Source organism: Gobio gobio, assembly GCF_949357685.1.
Source record: "Gobio gobio genome assembly, chromosome: 18".
Classification (NCBI taxonomy): Eukaryota; Metazoa; Chordata; class Actinopteri; order Cypriniformes; family Gobionidae; genus Gobio; species Gobio gobio.
The window spans coordinates 45,780,997-45,796,550 of NC_137111.1; the positions used below are offsets into that span (position 1 = coordinate 45,780,997).

The following is a 15,554-nucleotide window of genomic DNA, read 5'->3' on the forward strand; positions in this document are numbered from 1 at the left end:
ATTTAGCCAGAATCTTTATTTGTAAGAGTGCGTGAAAAGCCCAAATTATTTTGTATCTAAGTTTGGGAATAAATGGAAAAATCAGAAAACAAATATCCGTTGAGATTAAACATAGAATTTGAGGAGAATTCATATTAAGGAAGAAGGGAAAAAAAGGTGAAAACACATTAAATAGAGTGGAATGGCGCGCGCCAAGAAGCTTCACCACTAGCGCTCGCGCGCGCTGCAGCAGTTGCCAGGGGATCTCGAAGGGGAGGGGTTATGATTGGCTGAAGTGGGTCTGTTGCCTTGGCAACGGCAAAGGGGTTTGGTAGCGTTGCTGTGCGGCGTGATCTGTGCGCAGCGCGGATGGAGGAAACAGTTTGAGGCAGAAACACTCCGACTACTGACGCGCTTCAGCGGAAAACGGGTCCGCGTGCTAGAATGTGAGTAACGAAATCCAGTTTGCCGCTTTCTGTGGTGTCGATGGAGTTTATGTGTGTGTGGCTAGCGCACAAAGTTAACATTCTACAGGCAAGTTCACGGGGAAAAGCATGGGCGGATATCAGGCAGAGCCTCGGTTCCTGTATTGTTTCTCAAGTGCTCTTGTTTGTTGTCGCTCACATGTCGAATTTCACGGCGTTCTAAATCGGAATCATTTGAACGCGCGAACATTCCATCGCTTCTGCCATGCGCTCGAATCCAGCAAACAACTTCTTTTGTGATCGAGGACACTTGCTCAAGTGTTCTCGCGCACTTCTGAGTGGAATACCGATATTTAAAATCATTTTTTTGACCGTTACTCTTTGTCTTTGGTGCTGAAATCGAATTCCCGCGAAACTCTCAAGTGTACAAATCAATTAAAAAAATGTTTCAACGTTCCATTTGCTTGTGACGGGATTCTATTGTCTGTTCACGTTTGTATGTGTGTGTGTAGATGAATATGAACTTTTCAAGCATGCTTTCTTCTATTAATCATTCTGAAAGACCATAATATGTGATATATTTTATTCTTAAATGATTCTAGTTCACATCATAACATTTATTTGGAATTTATAAGGGAACGTGTGTGTGTGTGTGTGTGTTTTAGATAATGCAACCAGTCACCATTGAGTCTAATTTAACTTTTCAAAACACGTTTTTTAATTAAGCAATGCATACTGAAAAAGAACATATGATAGGCTAATACACACATTTTGTTCTAATATGATTCTAGTTCATAATGTTACATTTGTTTGAATATATTAGGGAAAGTGTATGTTTTCGTTGCTGTAACCAGTCACATTTCGTTCATTTTAACTAGTTTAATCGACTAACATGAATATTAACTTTTCAAAACATGTTTTTTAAATTAATCAGTGCATGTCATACTGAAAAAAAAACGTGTTAAGATAGGCTAATACACATATTTTGTGCTAAAATTAATATATAATGTTAAATTTATTTGAAAATATAAGGTAAAGTGTATGTTTTCGATGCTGTAACCAGTCACATTTCGGTCATTTTAACTAGTTTAATCGACTAACCTGAATTTGAACTTTAAACATGTTTTTAAATTAATTAATCAGTGCATGTCATACTGAAAAAGACCGTAATATAATAGGGTAATACACATATTTTGTGCTAAAATGATCATATAATAAAAATATAAGGTATGTTTTAGATGCTGTAACCAGTCACCATTTATTTTATTGTCTTTTTTTATTTTAACTAGTTTAATCGACTTCACTTAAATAGTGCTTTTGTCGAGACAATGTTTTAAAACCCCACGTCTCTCAATTAATAGAGGTAAAAAAAAAAATATATATGCATAATATGGCAAATAGGTTTGGATGGAGCATGTCACATTACTTATGTGATGGATATTTGCCACCATGTAAATATTTTTAATTGGAATAAAGTGTAATTTATGTGTTTTCATTGGTTAAAGACGTTTTGAGGTGTTTTAGTAGTGATGGATGGATTAAGGCTATTTTGAGATTATCACTATTAGTCGATAAAGTTGATAAATTGTTCAGATTTTTTTGTTGTCAAATATTGTGAATTAGATGAGTAAGTGTTCATTTGAATCACCCTTTCTGGATATTGCTATTGGCATTGGTTATTTAAAAAAAAAAAAACCTGTATTGTTTGAATCTAAATGAAACTAAAATGCAAACATTGTACCGAAAGTCACGGGTTATGTGAGTCATAACACCTACACTCAGTGTCAGGGATGTTTTCGACAGGAAACATTTGAGTTAACTTGGTAAATAACAGGTCTTGGTAGAGCCATTTTTGTTTTTTGTTTTATAAAAGGAGGCTGGCCGTTGCCGGCTGCGGGTCCATATGAGCTCCATTCACTGGAAGCTTGACCTCATTGACATGATGCAATCTGTTCACAGGATAATCACTTTCAGATCAAGTCGTCTCATTGATTGAATATCCTTCGCTACTTTTCCCCCAAGGCTCAAGTCACAACAACTTATTATGCCAATGATCACATCTCCAATTCATAGTGATTTTGAATCCCTACCACTTCAACTCTGTTGCATTTTTTAAAGAGTTAGGCGTATCTGAATTTAAAAGAGCGCCCTACCCACATACATTGGAGTAAATTGATAAAAAAGGGTCTCATTTTACAGAAAACACTCTAAATTTTTACACAGTGGTGGAATATTGCATATATTATATTGTATTTATTCTCAATTTTGTGATAGATGTATATAAAAAGTCATTATTTTTAAATTAATTTATTTGAAAATCTGTATTTTTTAATCTGTTTGGTCCATTTCCCCTACAGAAGATTTCTGTTGATTCCACTAGGAGTCAGTAAACAGGGGAAAAAATAACTTTCTTGATATCTCCTTCCAAAAAAAAATTATTGTGATTAATCTGTCCAAACTATCTAATAACTCCTGCTCATCTGCATTGATTTAAACCAGCCGCTGGAAAGTCTTACTCAGCTTTGTAAAGGGAGATCTCGGGCTCTGATTGGTCTAGAAGCATGATCGACATCTCTATAGAGAGCTGAGATACTCAGCTTTTTTGACGTATGACGTCGTCAAATATCAAAAATGTGATCATCTAACAAAGACGATCAAAACTAAGGATACTAATAAGAGTATTTGTCTGCATCACATGACATCGGTGACATATTGCAGTGTGGTTTGGCCATGCATGCTCACAGACATGTGAAAATGGTCTCATTTTGAAGAAAACAACCTAAGGAACGAGCCGATATAGTGTTTGAGGGTGGTAGCTACACAAGGAGATGATGATCCGAACAGGAATATGACTCGTGTGTTTGCTTGTTCAAAGGAGTCATTTCCATCTTCGTGATTCTTTTGATAATAACGTTACTGTAAAGTGTTGGATCGGTGAAATAAACTGCACAGTGATATTCTTGAGGGTAAGAGCTTTCATTTAATATATGACTTGTCTATTTTTGGTGAGTTTGTGTGATTATAAATATGAAATTTAATGTTGTTCATCTGATTTTCTCAAGGGGGGGGGTCAAATTCAGGCCGTATTATCTTTTTCTATGTAACATAAATGCAGAAGTGATTGGGTTATCAAGAAAGCTGAGGTTCTAATATTTTAAACGATGCGATATATGTCTAGTTTTGTGCTGCACAACTTATAGATTTTTTTAAATATTATGATGATGCAATATTGGACCCACAAGTGGGTCGGTGGGGGGCGGGATTTGGAGATTTTGGCATGGCATTACTTCACGAGAAAGTCAACAGCTGTGGGAATGCTCTTCTAATCTTATCAAGATGTCTTTGTGACGCTGTGGTCACACAGAGGTTAATGTCTGACACCAGCAATTTGCAAAAGATTGTCAGATGGAAATGTTAGAAACCTAAAAATACTATGGAAGATTTACCACAGATAGACAATAATGTTACGCATTGGTTTCTCATTGGACGATACTATTGTAATGGTCAGCCCTGCTCAATTGGTGTCATTAATTGAGTTAAAGTCAGACTGTTTTATTGGGTGGTGGGTTGGTCAGTTCTCGGATTTCAACAGATGTTGTTTGTTGACAGCATGACCCAAGATAAACAGCACACAAAGACGACAACGAGATAACACACAACTGCTCAACCTGTTGTTGAACGGACTCCCAGTGCTGTGAGTCTTTAGCCCCATTCGGACGGGACTAGTTTTCTAACCCCTTAACTGTCACCCCCCCTTTTTTTGAGAATATTCATGAAAATGCACTATCCAAAATTAAAGGGCTGTAATTCAAGAATGCTTTGAAAATATAGACATATGTTCCAGGGCTCCAGACTAACTTTTTTCACTAGGAGCACAGTGGCCCCCAACTGAAAATTTTAGGGGCACAACCAGAAATTTTAGGGGCGCACACCGTAAATCAACATGCTAACCAAATCTACTAATTTCCACTGTATTACTAATAGGGATTGGTATCGTTAAGGTTTTAATGGTATTACTACTCTTACCGATACTGCTTATCGATCCGGTACTTTAACAGTATTCTTACCGGTTCTTTTTATTATACTTTAAATATATATTTTTTTTAATAAAAAAATTAAACACAATTAAGAACATAATTAACATGGCTTTATAATCTGAAAAGTAAAATATCTATAGCAAAAGAAACCGCAAAGTTTGAACAAAAATATAAAACATCAATTTATAAATGGACCAGTGTGCAGGCATTCAGAAGGTCTGCTAACATTAATATTACAGTAAAGAACAAACCTACAAAGAAATCTAATAAAGTAATGAAATGTAAAATAACACTGCATAGTTTTCACTGTATACATTGATAGATTAATGCTTATAAAAGCTTAAGTTATTAATTCAAGAGATGTGAATATTTTCTATTTGCCTTTTGTTCGATTCGAATTAATGGCTCAATCGTCAGCCGGTTTATTAGACGCTGCCCCTTTAAGACCGATCAATGTAGAACTAATAATATCATATTCTCCTATTTCTCCGAACTATTTACGCCCATTTAATATATAAACTGTTAAAATAACTACTCTCCAATCCGGTCATTTTGACACCGGCTATTTGTTGTTTATTTGATGGTTTAGACGCGCACACGAAGCCTAAAATATTAAGTGCAAGTCGGTCCATTTCGCAGCACACAAACATAAGCCGCCTTGAAGTTGGAAACAGCGTCTCTTGCGCGGATTATTGAGCATTTAATAGCTCTTTATTATCAAACACATCCCGCAGTTTAGCAACAGTAGAGAATGCAGTTTACAACAATCACTGATTCTGACGTTTAGTTTAGGTTTATGGAGAAATGACAGCGCAGCTGCGAAGGGAAGGATGAGCTCGACGGAACACGGCTATAGGAGTTTTACCTCATACCATCTTTTTATAATTCGAAGCAAAAATCGAAAATAAAATTAGATTAATATCACAGCACATCCCTAAAGTTTAAGCAGACTAAACTTTTGTGTAGTTCTCTTGGCCATCGTCACTCATTAAGCTGACTGTGGTGTTGTGTTTGCTGTAGCTCCACATGAGAGAGCGCGCTCGCTTTCTCTCTCTCTCTCTCTCTTCTGGATTGCGAATGGCAAAAATGCATCACGGACAAATGGTTTAATATTATCTCATATAGAAATGGCTGGCAAAGATAGAATTTGCCAGACATAACGTCTATCAATTATAATTAGTAAGTGTATTTTCTTAATTTCTCCAGTACCGACAGCAGGCAAATTTACTGGTCGCACATGTGCGACTGGATGTAAAATTCAGTCGCACACACTCAAATTTTAGTCGCAAAATGCGACCATTTAGTCGCACTCTGGAGCCCTGTGTTCGGTCTTGTTTTAAAGAAGATTAAAGCAGATTATTGCTGAAGTGAAAGCATTTCAAAATATAAAAAAAAAGTTGTGGAAGTTTACATTTTCGGTAAATGAAAAATACTGTAATAAATATTTGTATTTTATATAAAATATATATTTTACAAAAAATGTTTTACTCTAAAATTACTATAAAATCAAAGCCATATGTCTAACCAAGTTTGAAGTTGATATCACAAAAATTCCCCAGAACACAATGAAGTCCCCATGAGATTTTGTTTAGGCGCTATACCAAAAATAGCCACATTACGATTATTTTTGTCATTTTAATTCATCTTCGTTATTAAAAATAAGAACTAAAAACAGCAGTCATTGTGACAGACAGCAGCAGGTTTACTGTATTAGCAGGCTGTCGCTTTTAAGACCTAATGCTTAATAACAGAGCTGAAGGGATCACACGCGAGACTGCAAGTTGTTTTTCGCAAGTTATTGCGTTTAATAACTATTTTTAACGTCAAGCAAGTCACATAACAGTCGTGTGCCCAGTCTATTCTCTGCTATATGCGTCAACCTAAAACGTACACTTTTCACAATTTTGAAGTAGCCTATTAAAATATTTCGATAATTTCGATATATTGCGCAGCCCTACAAACAAGAGCACCCTCAGTTGATACTGCGCGCGCGTCCTGAAGGCAGACCTTTCACCTGCGTCCTCACAAAGCTTTTTCATTTGTATGCGTTTTAAAGCCTATGAGTTTGAACATTAAAGCGAGTTTAGACCATCAGATGTGTGTTATGTTGAACTAATGCCTGATATAGTGTGACAAACGGACACTCAGACAGAAGCTCGCACATCATGTGAAGATTGCGCGCAGAGAGCAGTGCAGAAACGCAGTGTCAACGCTGTCCTGTGACTAAAGTAAAGTCACTAAAGTAGCTTAGAAACTCAACCGTTATAGGCATATATTTTAATACCTTTTGAAGTAAGTACAAACCACAGCTTCATAATGAATAGAGACGGTATGAGTAATTCACACACACACAATCACTCTCTCATTAATGCATTCAAATAAATGTAATGTAGGCCTATGTGCTAATGTATCTGTATCTGATGTACAACAAGCAGAAATCTGCCCCATAGACAATAACTGCTGAAAGTGAAGCGTTTCCTTCAAGTGTTTTAAAATCACAAAGAAATGCACTCTCATTAGAAAAAAAAATTCCACCTTTTAATAGTAGAAAATATTTACAGTAAAAACCTTATCAGGAACTTACTCAAAAACCTTATGAGGGCTAAAAATGGAAGGCAAAAAAAATTGTAATCGAGGTACAATGTTAAATTAATCAAGGTTTTTACTTTTGGTCAAACCGTTACAGCCCTATAAGTAAGATATGTATTGTGCATTGTTAGCAGCTTCATTGAACTTTGTGAGATTGCGATGAACTGACATAGCGACAGCGTTTAGTGATTGTAAACGGAGCGGTCTTGGCTTTCGAGTCTACAGTCTAATCCATTGATAAAACTAGTTTCCATGTTGCAAAAAGGATTAATGGCCAATTGCACAGTGCAAAGTTTCGGAAGTGACAGTGAAATAGTAACGCATTAAAGCAATGTAAAGGCAGACCAATAGATTAATAGAAAAATATTTGTTGCAAAATATTTGTGAAATTGTAAATAATCTTAAATGTCTGACTGTACACTCAATGCTGTGGTGGAGCCGTTAGCATACATCTGCACTTTAATAGAGCACTCAGTGATGGGATTATGACACCTGTAGGCATAATAGGCCAAAGATAAGATAATATGGCATAAGGTGGCCAAATATTTGTTTATTTTAAGTTATATTGTGCTTTGTTTGTGTATTGTCTGCAAGAATTTTGTTTATTTAAACGCAAAACCGTCTCTCGACCACAAAAAACGTGAGACTTCAGACGTCATATGCGCACAGGTACAGGTGCCGAATGAGCTTCAGCAGAACAACAGTGAATGGCGAACAACAGATATACTATAAACTACATCAATGTTTCTCAACTGGTGGGTTGCAAGACTGTTTTGAGTGAGTCGCATTGTGTGCAGTCAAAGAAACAACAACAAACGTAACTCTGTTTTTTGGATGCCATCTTTATTTTGAAAGATATGTGTGAAAATTGGTGACACTTCTGTCAGATTCTGAGAGAAGCGCGTTGTCCTGATTCAGTATCTGCTGTCAGATGAGATGTTATCAGTCTATATGTCAGTAAAAATTAGAAAAACGAAATTTCCTGTCCTCAGTGTCCGTCGTTAAACTGTGCTCGCAGCACGCACTCTTGAATATCACACGCAAATGTGGCGCACTTAGCCGCGCTGTATATTACTTCAAATAAAGCGCGAAAGAAACTACGAGCATGCAAAGTCGTAGTTCTGTCATCTATTAAGTCATGAAATAAGAAAAAATGTGATTTAAAGTTGCGTTAAAACTGTGCGTGCATGTATGTATTTGTTAAATATGAGTCACAAATGTCTCTGGAAAAATGGAAAATATTCTGCCATGTGAGATTGCAATAAAAGGCACAAGCTGATATGTAATTTTTTTTAATGCACAAATATATGTGAGCACTGAGCCCCAATTTGCACCAATCTATACTGAATGATAGGCGCTAATTTTGCTTTCACTTGTAAAGTATACAAACAACAATGTATAATATTTAAATGCATAAAAATTAAATGTTGACTTCCGTCCTTACTCGAATAAAATTGAAATAAATTCATATTCTTGCATATGATTCAATAGAGAACACACGTTTTTCTTTTACTGAGTTTAATCTTTGATAGAACTGTTGCAATTATTTATTTTGACAACTAATATAGAAAATTAAACATTCAGTCTTTACTTTTTCGGTTGCAAGGTTTAGAAACAATCCTTACAGACTAACTCCGAATTGTTGAAGAGTTCATTGATTATGTAACATTCAATTAATAATTTAGGCTATGTAGTTATTATCTGCATGTCACATCCATGAAAGATGCAACAATGGAGAACAAGCTATTGGGGGTTTTGAGAACCAGAACCGACCGAGCTGACTGAGCAAGTTTAACTTTAGCTATAATGTTAGCCCCTTGTCTGGAGGTGAGGAATAACACACAAAAAAAAAGGCCAAATTCACTCAGTATTCCATGATCTAATTCACTATACTATCTCAAATACAATGAAGTAGGCCTATGAATTAGCTGTATTCATTTGTGTTGTAGGCACTAAAACAGTCCAGTATGTTATAACTTAATTTTTATGCTGAAATAACGAAGATTTCTGTGTCACCCCAGAATGGAAAACCCCTATGAACAAATCCTGGCTCCGCCACTAGCTGGAATGCAAAAAAATATTCAGTGTTAAATAAATATTTTAAAAATGTAGTTTTATAATTTATTTGTCTTTAAAAAAAAGCAAGACAAAATAGTAAAAAGCTAATTTTTACTATTTAATTTATGCAATGGTGAAAAAATAAATGGGAAAAAAATCCGGTAATTCGGCTTCGTCCAAGTGTTTTATTATGCTTCGGTCAAGAATTTTCATTTCGTGCATCCCTACTCAAAACATGCCACGTTATGGACGTAAATCATTTACAAATACAGTTGCATGTTCATGAAAGTGTGATTGTAAATACCTCTGCAGAAATTTACAGATAAGATGACCTGGCGGTAGAAATCCGCCTTCGGGTTGATCTTTGAATTCTGGGATTTTTTTTTCTTCATGCCACGTCAAGTTACTGTCCTAGCCTCCTACTCGAGTGAATGGCGAATAAAACCCCCTCACTGCTGTGTTTTAATGGACCACTCAAGTTAGTACTCCTTTCATTTCTTTCAGTCGCCTACATCACTTTTTGAGATGCATTGGAAGCTATGCCTGTAGAGAACGGAAGTGTTCACTGATGAGGATGTGAATGGATATTTCTCCGGATGGGTGTGGGATGTCCTGTCTTAGACCTGGAGCTAAACACACAGGGGAAACTCTGGGTCTGTCATGTTTCGCCACAGGCAAAATGCGTCATGCGTGTTGAGAACCAACTCTGAAACAAGGGCGAATATGCCGGAAGATGATTGAAAACTGGAATACCGCACGTTTAGTCTAATTAAGGAACCAGTTCTGAAACATTTCCATGATTCACTAGCATTAAAAGCATTTCCATCACTAGTCACACCTAGTTTCTGGAATCAGTCACCGGGCCGTGTTGATGCTATCTGGGCTTTGTTTGCAGGTGAATGTCTAAAGACTGCAGCTGCACGTCACTCATCAGCTACACGTCTCCTCCCTCCTCGTCCTCCGCCTCCCTATTATTTATTTTTTCTCCTTTCCACCCGACCAGGAGGAGGGACATACCCCAAGATCTCCAAAGGCCGCAGTTGTCTTGGTTACATGTGCGCACTAATCCAATATAGGTGGATGCTCCAAAACTGGGTTGCAAATGTAAAAATAGTGCTTTCCTCTTGAGCAGAAGTACTTCCTCCACCTTTCCCTGAGCTTCTGTTTCAGACGTCGTTTGGGAATATTATGTGGTTTTAGGTCAAAATGCATTGGACACTTTGGGCAGTTCCATATTCCAAAGACGGGAAGCTTTTTTTTGACACTTCGTATTATACATTTTATGCCGTCCTGTCAATCAAAAGCATTGTAATTGAGTTTCATAATATGACAATTATTTATTTAGATTAATTGCATATCAATATTAGCTGAGAAAATGCCCAAATGAAGATCATTGTGATCGCGATTGAGTAAATCATTGAATAGATGAGAACTTACTTCAGAAGTCAATATAAATTGTTTTATTTTCGTATCATTTAGATTGATAATCTCATCAGTTAGATGATCTAATCCCTCCACCCACTATTTAAACAGTTGATTATATTGACGTCATCAAGATCAATAGGCTTTTCAAAAGCACTTAACGTCAACTTCAATTAAATGTTCAACAATAATTATCTTTTTATCCATATTAATCACATCCACCAATAATTTAGATGAAACACAAGACATAAGTTTACAAGGCAACAACAGAGGGCTGCAGACTAACTATTTTCACTAGGAGCACATTGGCCCCAACTGAAAATTTTAGGGGCACAACCAGAAAATATTAGGGGCGGTCACCGTAAATCAACATGCGAACCAAATCTACTAATTTCCACTGTATTACTAATAAATACAGGGCTCCAGACTAACATTTGAGAGCAGTGGCACCAGGAGGAAACATTATCATAAGGTTAATTTAATCATAAAATTACTATTGTTTTGCATTTTGTTAATAAGTGCAGTTACTAATAATAGTATATGTTTGATTATTGGAAATTTAACAGTGAAGCGCTGAGCTTGAATTATGCAGAAAAAGTGAACTTATATTAAAAACAGTAGTGCAAAAACCTAATTCTTATAAGGAAAATTAATATTCCTCTCTTATTAAATGTACTATTGTTCTTCTATAGTATCATACTGAACTAAAAGGAACACTCTTTACTTGTTTTCTGTGTAATCCAGTCACAATTTGAAGAAAAGTTTTAGTTTTGCATGAGACTTTGTGACTTTCTAGTTTTTTCCATATATTAAGGAGTGGAAATGTCTAATAATAAGTCAAATAAGTGCTCCTATGCCACCACCTACTGGTTATAGTGTTTGTTTTGTGTACCTTTAAACTTTGTTTTACAAATCATCACACTAAAAATAATATTAAAGTTGGATAATATTTATAACTAGGGTTGCAAAGGAAAAGCTAGAAAGCCTTCTGGTAAACGTTTGGAACGTTTCTGGAAATTTCCATAAAATCCAGGAGTTTCCATACAATTCTGGGAAGTTTCCAAAAGTTCAGCAAATTTTCTGGAAACTTTGCAACCCTAAAATTAACTAAATATATGTAAAATTTTGATTGCGGATTAGGGCTGTAGCTATCGAATATTTTAGTAATCGAGTATTCTACCAATTTTTTCATCGATTAATCGGATACGAAGTACTCTTTCTTTATTAAAGAGCAATACTAAAAATACAAGAGAAAATAAGAAGGGTATCTTTTTAAAGTGAACAACTAATCTGTTTCCTTTTTTGTTGTAATCGTAAGTTTTATTGCTGAAGTTGCATACATTAATATCAGTGAAAACTAAACCAATTTAGTGCATTCAATTGCCATATTATATTCAAAATGCAAATATAGAAAACTACTATTAACTATTTTATTTACTATTAAACCTACAACCTAATATAAAACCAATATTGCTTGATGATAAATCATATTTACACCAACAACTGTTAGTGTTTCTCTGTCTTGCACACAACCTTATAAGAGCTAAAAAGGCCTATGTGTTGACCTGTCATGTTATTAATTTAATGTAGACTTGATTTGGGTGTGTACAGTGCTCATTTACATATAACAAACAACAAAATGTTGGCCAGTGAAAATGCTGAGTGGCTAGTAATTTTGGAAAACCAAAATGAGAAAAAAGTGAGTCAAGCCATGTTCACAAATATAAATTATTAATGCATTTCCTTAAATGGCACAGAAAGTGTGGGCTTAATGAGTTTTTCCGCTGAGCGCTCATCTCATAAATGCAACAATTCTGACCCGACTTGAAGGCAGCATAAGTGCATTTGATAGATTAACTAGCAGGTTTAGGACGAGTCATCCACAGCTCATTAAATTCCTACGGCTGTTTATCTGGGATGAGAGACGCTTTCGTAGTCCCGCATCCGTCAGTTGGTTGCAAACGGCGTTGTTTGCGAAGAATCCCACGTGGCGGGCCCTCGTCTAGCATTTCCCTCCCCCTTCGATCTCCGCGTCTGTCGTGGCTCCGCGCAGGGGATTTGATGCATGCTGCCATTAGTGGCCGTTCTCCCATTGAAAGCGATGCTAATGTGACCGTTGGCCTGATTGTGAGGGAGAAAGTGAGGATCTGGACGTGCCTCGTGTCACTGGTAACAATGGCCCTTTGTGTAGGTCACTCCTTGCTGAATACATGGGGTTTGTTTAATTGAGATGGCAATAGGACAGCGACGTTAACCTCGGACAAGACTAGATTACACACACACCCGTGCAAAAACAAGAACTACCGGATTGGCAGATAACATTTTTTTTGTATTATCTGTTTAAGACTTGGGTGCATAGGCTGTTTGAGCTGAGTTTTACGGATGGATTTGTCCTTTTAAATTGTATAATGTAAAGATAAGGCCTCAGGTGTTCAGTCTTCTTGACCTATTTTGCAATATAAAATAATACTTTTTAAATGACACCTGTCTGTGATTCCAAATGCTGTTAATTAATATAAAAAAGAAACAATATTGCAAGAATTAATTGCAACTAGTGACAAATATATATGAGAATTTAAATAAGTTTTTTTAAGATGCCAAACTGGACAATTTCAGTGAGCGCTGATGTGATTTTAGGGTCAAGAAGTGGCACTGCAATGGCAAGTCTATTGTGTTTTGGCATTTTAGGACACAGTGTAAAGTTCACACTCTTTTAGCTGTCAAAGCATTTCGTGAAATGGTACATTTCACTTCCTCTTGTAGCTGTACTGAAGCTTGACAGTGCAGTCACATGTAGATTCATGTTTCCAAAACAATGCAGTCGACGGATACAGGAAGTTACTTGAACGCCATACATCTCTGTAAGAGCAGCAGAATACTTAAAAACTTCAGGATCGCTTTTAATATCTAAGCTTCTTTGCTGTGTTTGGGCTTAAGTGGGCGCAGTAGGTTAACATACCCACTGAGATCATATAATGTTTCCTCTTGATTCATCTCTCTACTGAACACATTGAGATTGAAAAACAATCTGTTAGAAGAAATGGCTCATTTCTAGAGTGCTTTTGAGCACAGGCTTCATTGTGGGACTCATTGAATCTGTGCTTTCGTTCGGTTTCATTTCAGTATTGACAGCGTTTACATGGAGCTAAGATATTGGAAAAAACTTACATTGCGATATAAGCCACCTAACCCAACTACAACAGGCCTAATTTAAAGGATTAGTTCACTTTTAAATAAACTTTTGCTGATAATTTACTCACCCCCATGTCATCCAAGATGTCCATGTCTTTCTTTCTAAAGTCGAAAAGAAATTAAGGTTTTTGATGAAAACATTCCAGGATTTCTCTCCATATAATGGACTTCAATGGGCTCCAAACGGTTCAAGGTCCAAATGACAGTTTCAGTGCAGCTTCAAATGGCTTTAAACGACACCAGACGATGAATAAGGGTTTTATCTAGCGGAATGATCAGTTTCTGCGAGAAACCCAGCAGTATTTATGCTATTATTTTGCCTCTTATCAGACGAACGTGATCATCTCTGAGCTCCGCCATAACTTCCGCTAAGTGAGGTCAAAATATGAGCGTGGTCATAGATGTATATGTAGATGCCTCATTAGCGCCTGCACGGATCAGTAGACTGAGGCATCTACGATCGATATATCGATGACAACGCTCGGCTTTGGCTCGGCGGCAGCCAAAGCGCGAAAGCACAATTGAATTTAAGTGCCCGATTACATACCCAGGGTTTTTCCTACATTGACATTTTTTTGGTGGTCGCCAAAACAAATTTTTGTCCCGCCAAAGCCTTATTTGATGAGTTATTGTGATTTATGAGTGATGTAGTAGATGCTGCGCTTGCGTTAACTGAGTGACAGAGCAAACGATCAGAGAGTCTTCAAAATAAGCATTCTTAGCTTTCTAATATTTCACATTTTATGTTAATCAAAATCAAAAGGTCGGAAGACTCAATCCATGTTGCACGTGGCGCTATCAGACAATGTTTTCCTTTAATTACCGCTGGGTGTGAATTGCGCTCAAAAAAGGTTGTCTCTTCTCTGACCAGCTGACATAAACCATACTTTCAATAAACGGGAAACAAATCCTATCCGGTTATGAAGTGTTTTCTGTGTGTTGACAAATCTTTTACGATGTTCTAACAGACGGGATTCACACACAAAGCGTCTGCTAATGTCCGATTCGTGACCTAATGACTCCTTTGAACCGAGTCATTTTAACGACAACTGATCTGTCCAACACTGAACTCACGAATCAGTTTAATCATTTACTCTGAACACATCTGAAAGGAGAACACAAGTGTGCTTCCCCAATTTAGCAAGAGTGGGTGTAAGAGTTAGTTTTAATTATCCACAGTCTTTCAGCTTATTTATGTTCACAATGTGTAGTAAAATAAATAGCCTATAAATCATTTAGTTTAGACTGGAGTGAGGTGAACCCAGAACAAAGTTGTTATTATCTAGCTGATAATTTTATGAAATTGTATAGGCCTATGGCAGAAAATTAGCCTATGTGTTCATTTTTTAAATATATATTTAATATGATTATATACCAAAACAATTATCTGTAAATAGTGTAAAAATGAGGAACAAAAACAAACATCAAGGTATCAAAATAAGATTTAAAACTTTTTTTGAATTTGTTTAAAATGTATTGTCAGTATTGCGCTTGCAGATCACGTGGGTAGGGTACTTTTTTTACTGTGCGTGTGTGTGTGTGTGTGTGTGTGTGTGGATGACCATGTCTGTCGGCCACCACCGAAGACCATTTTTGACCCAGGAAAAACCCTGATACCGGTTATGTAGAAGTGAAGTGATGTGTGGCCAAGTATGGTGACCCATATTTGGAATTTGTGTTCGGCATTTAACCCATCCAAGTGCACACACACACCGTGAACACACACCCGGAGCAGTGGGCAGCCATATTGCTTTGGCGCCCGGGGAGCAGTTGGGGGTTCGGTGCCTTGCTCAAGGGTCTCACCTCAGTTGTGGTATTGAGGGTGGAGGAGAGCGCTGGTTATTCCCACACC

At 36.7% G+C, this 15,554-nt stretch overlaps 1 protein-coding gene across 3 annotated transcripts in view; it reads left to right on the forward strand.

Moving 5' to 3' along the window:
* Nucleotides 1–315: 315 nt before the first annotated feature.
* Nucleotides 316–15,554, forward strand: part of foxn2a (forkhead box N2a) — a 49,147-nt gene continuing 33,908 nt past the window's right edge. For 2 of the 3 annotated variants that reach the window (XM_079842366.1, XM_079842367.1), the window contains exon 1: nucleotides 316–425. The gene's annotated coding sequence lies outside the window, so the exon portion shown is untranslated. Of the gene's footprint in view, nucleotides 426–10,075; nucleotides 10,144–15,554 lie in introns of those variants that run through there. The other variant, XM_079842368.1, reaches the window with a different exon arrangement.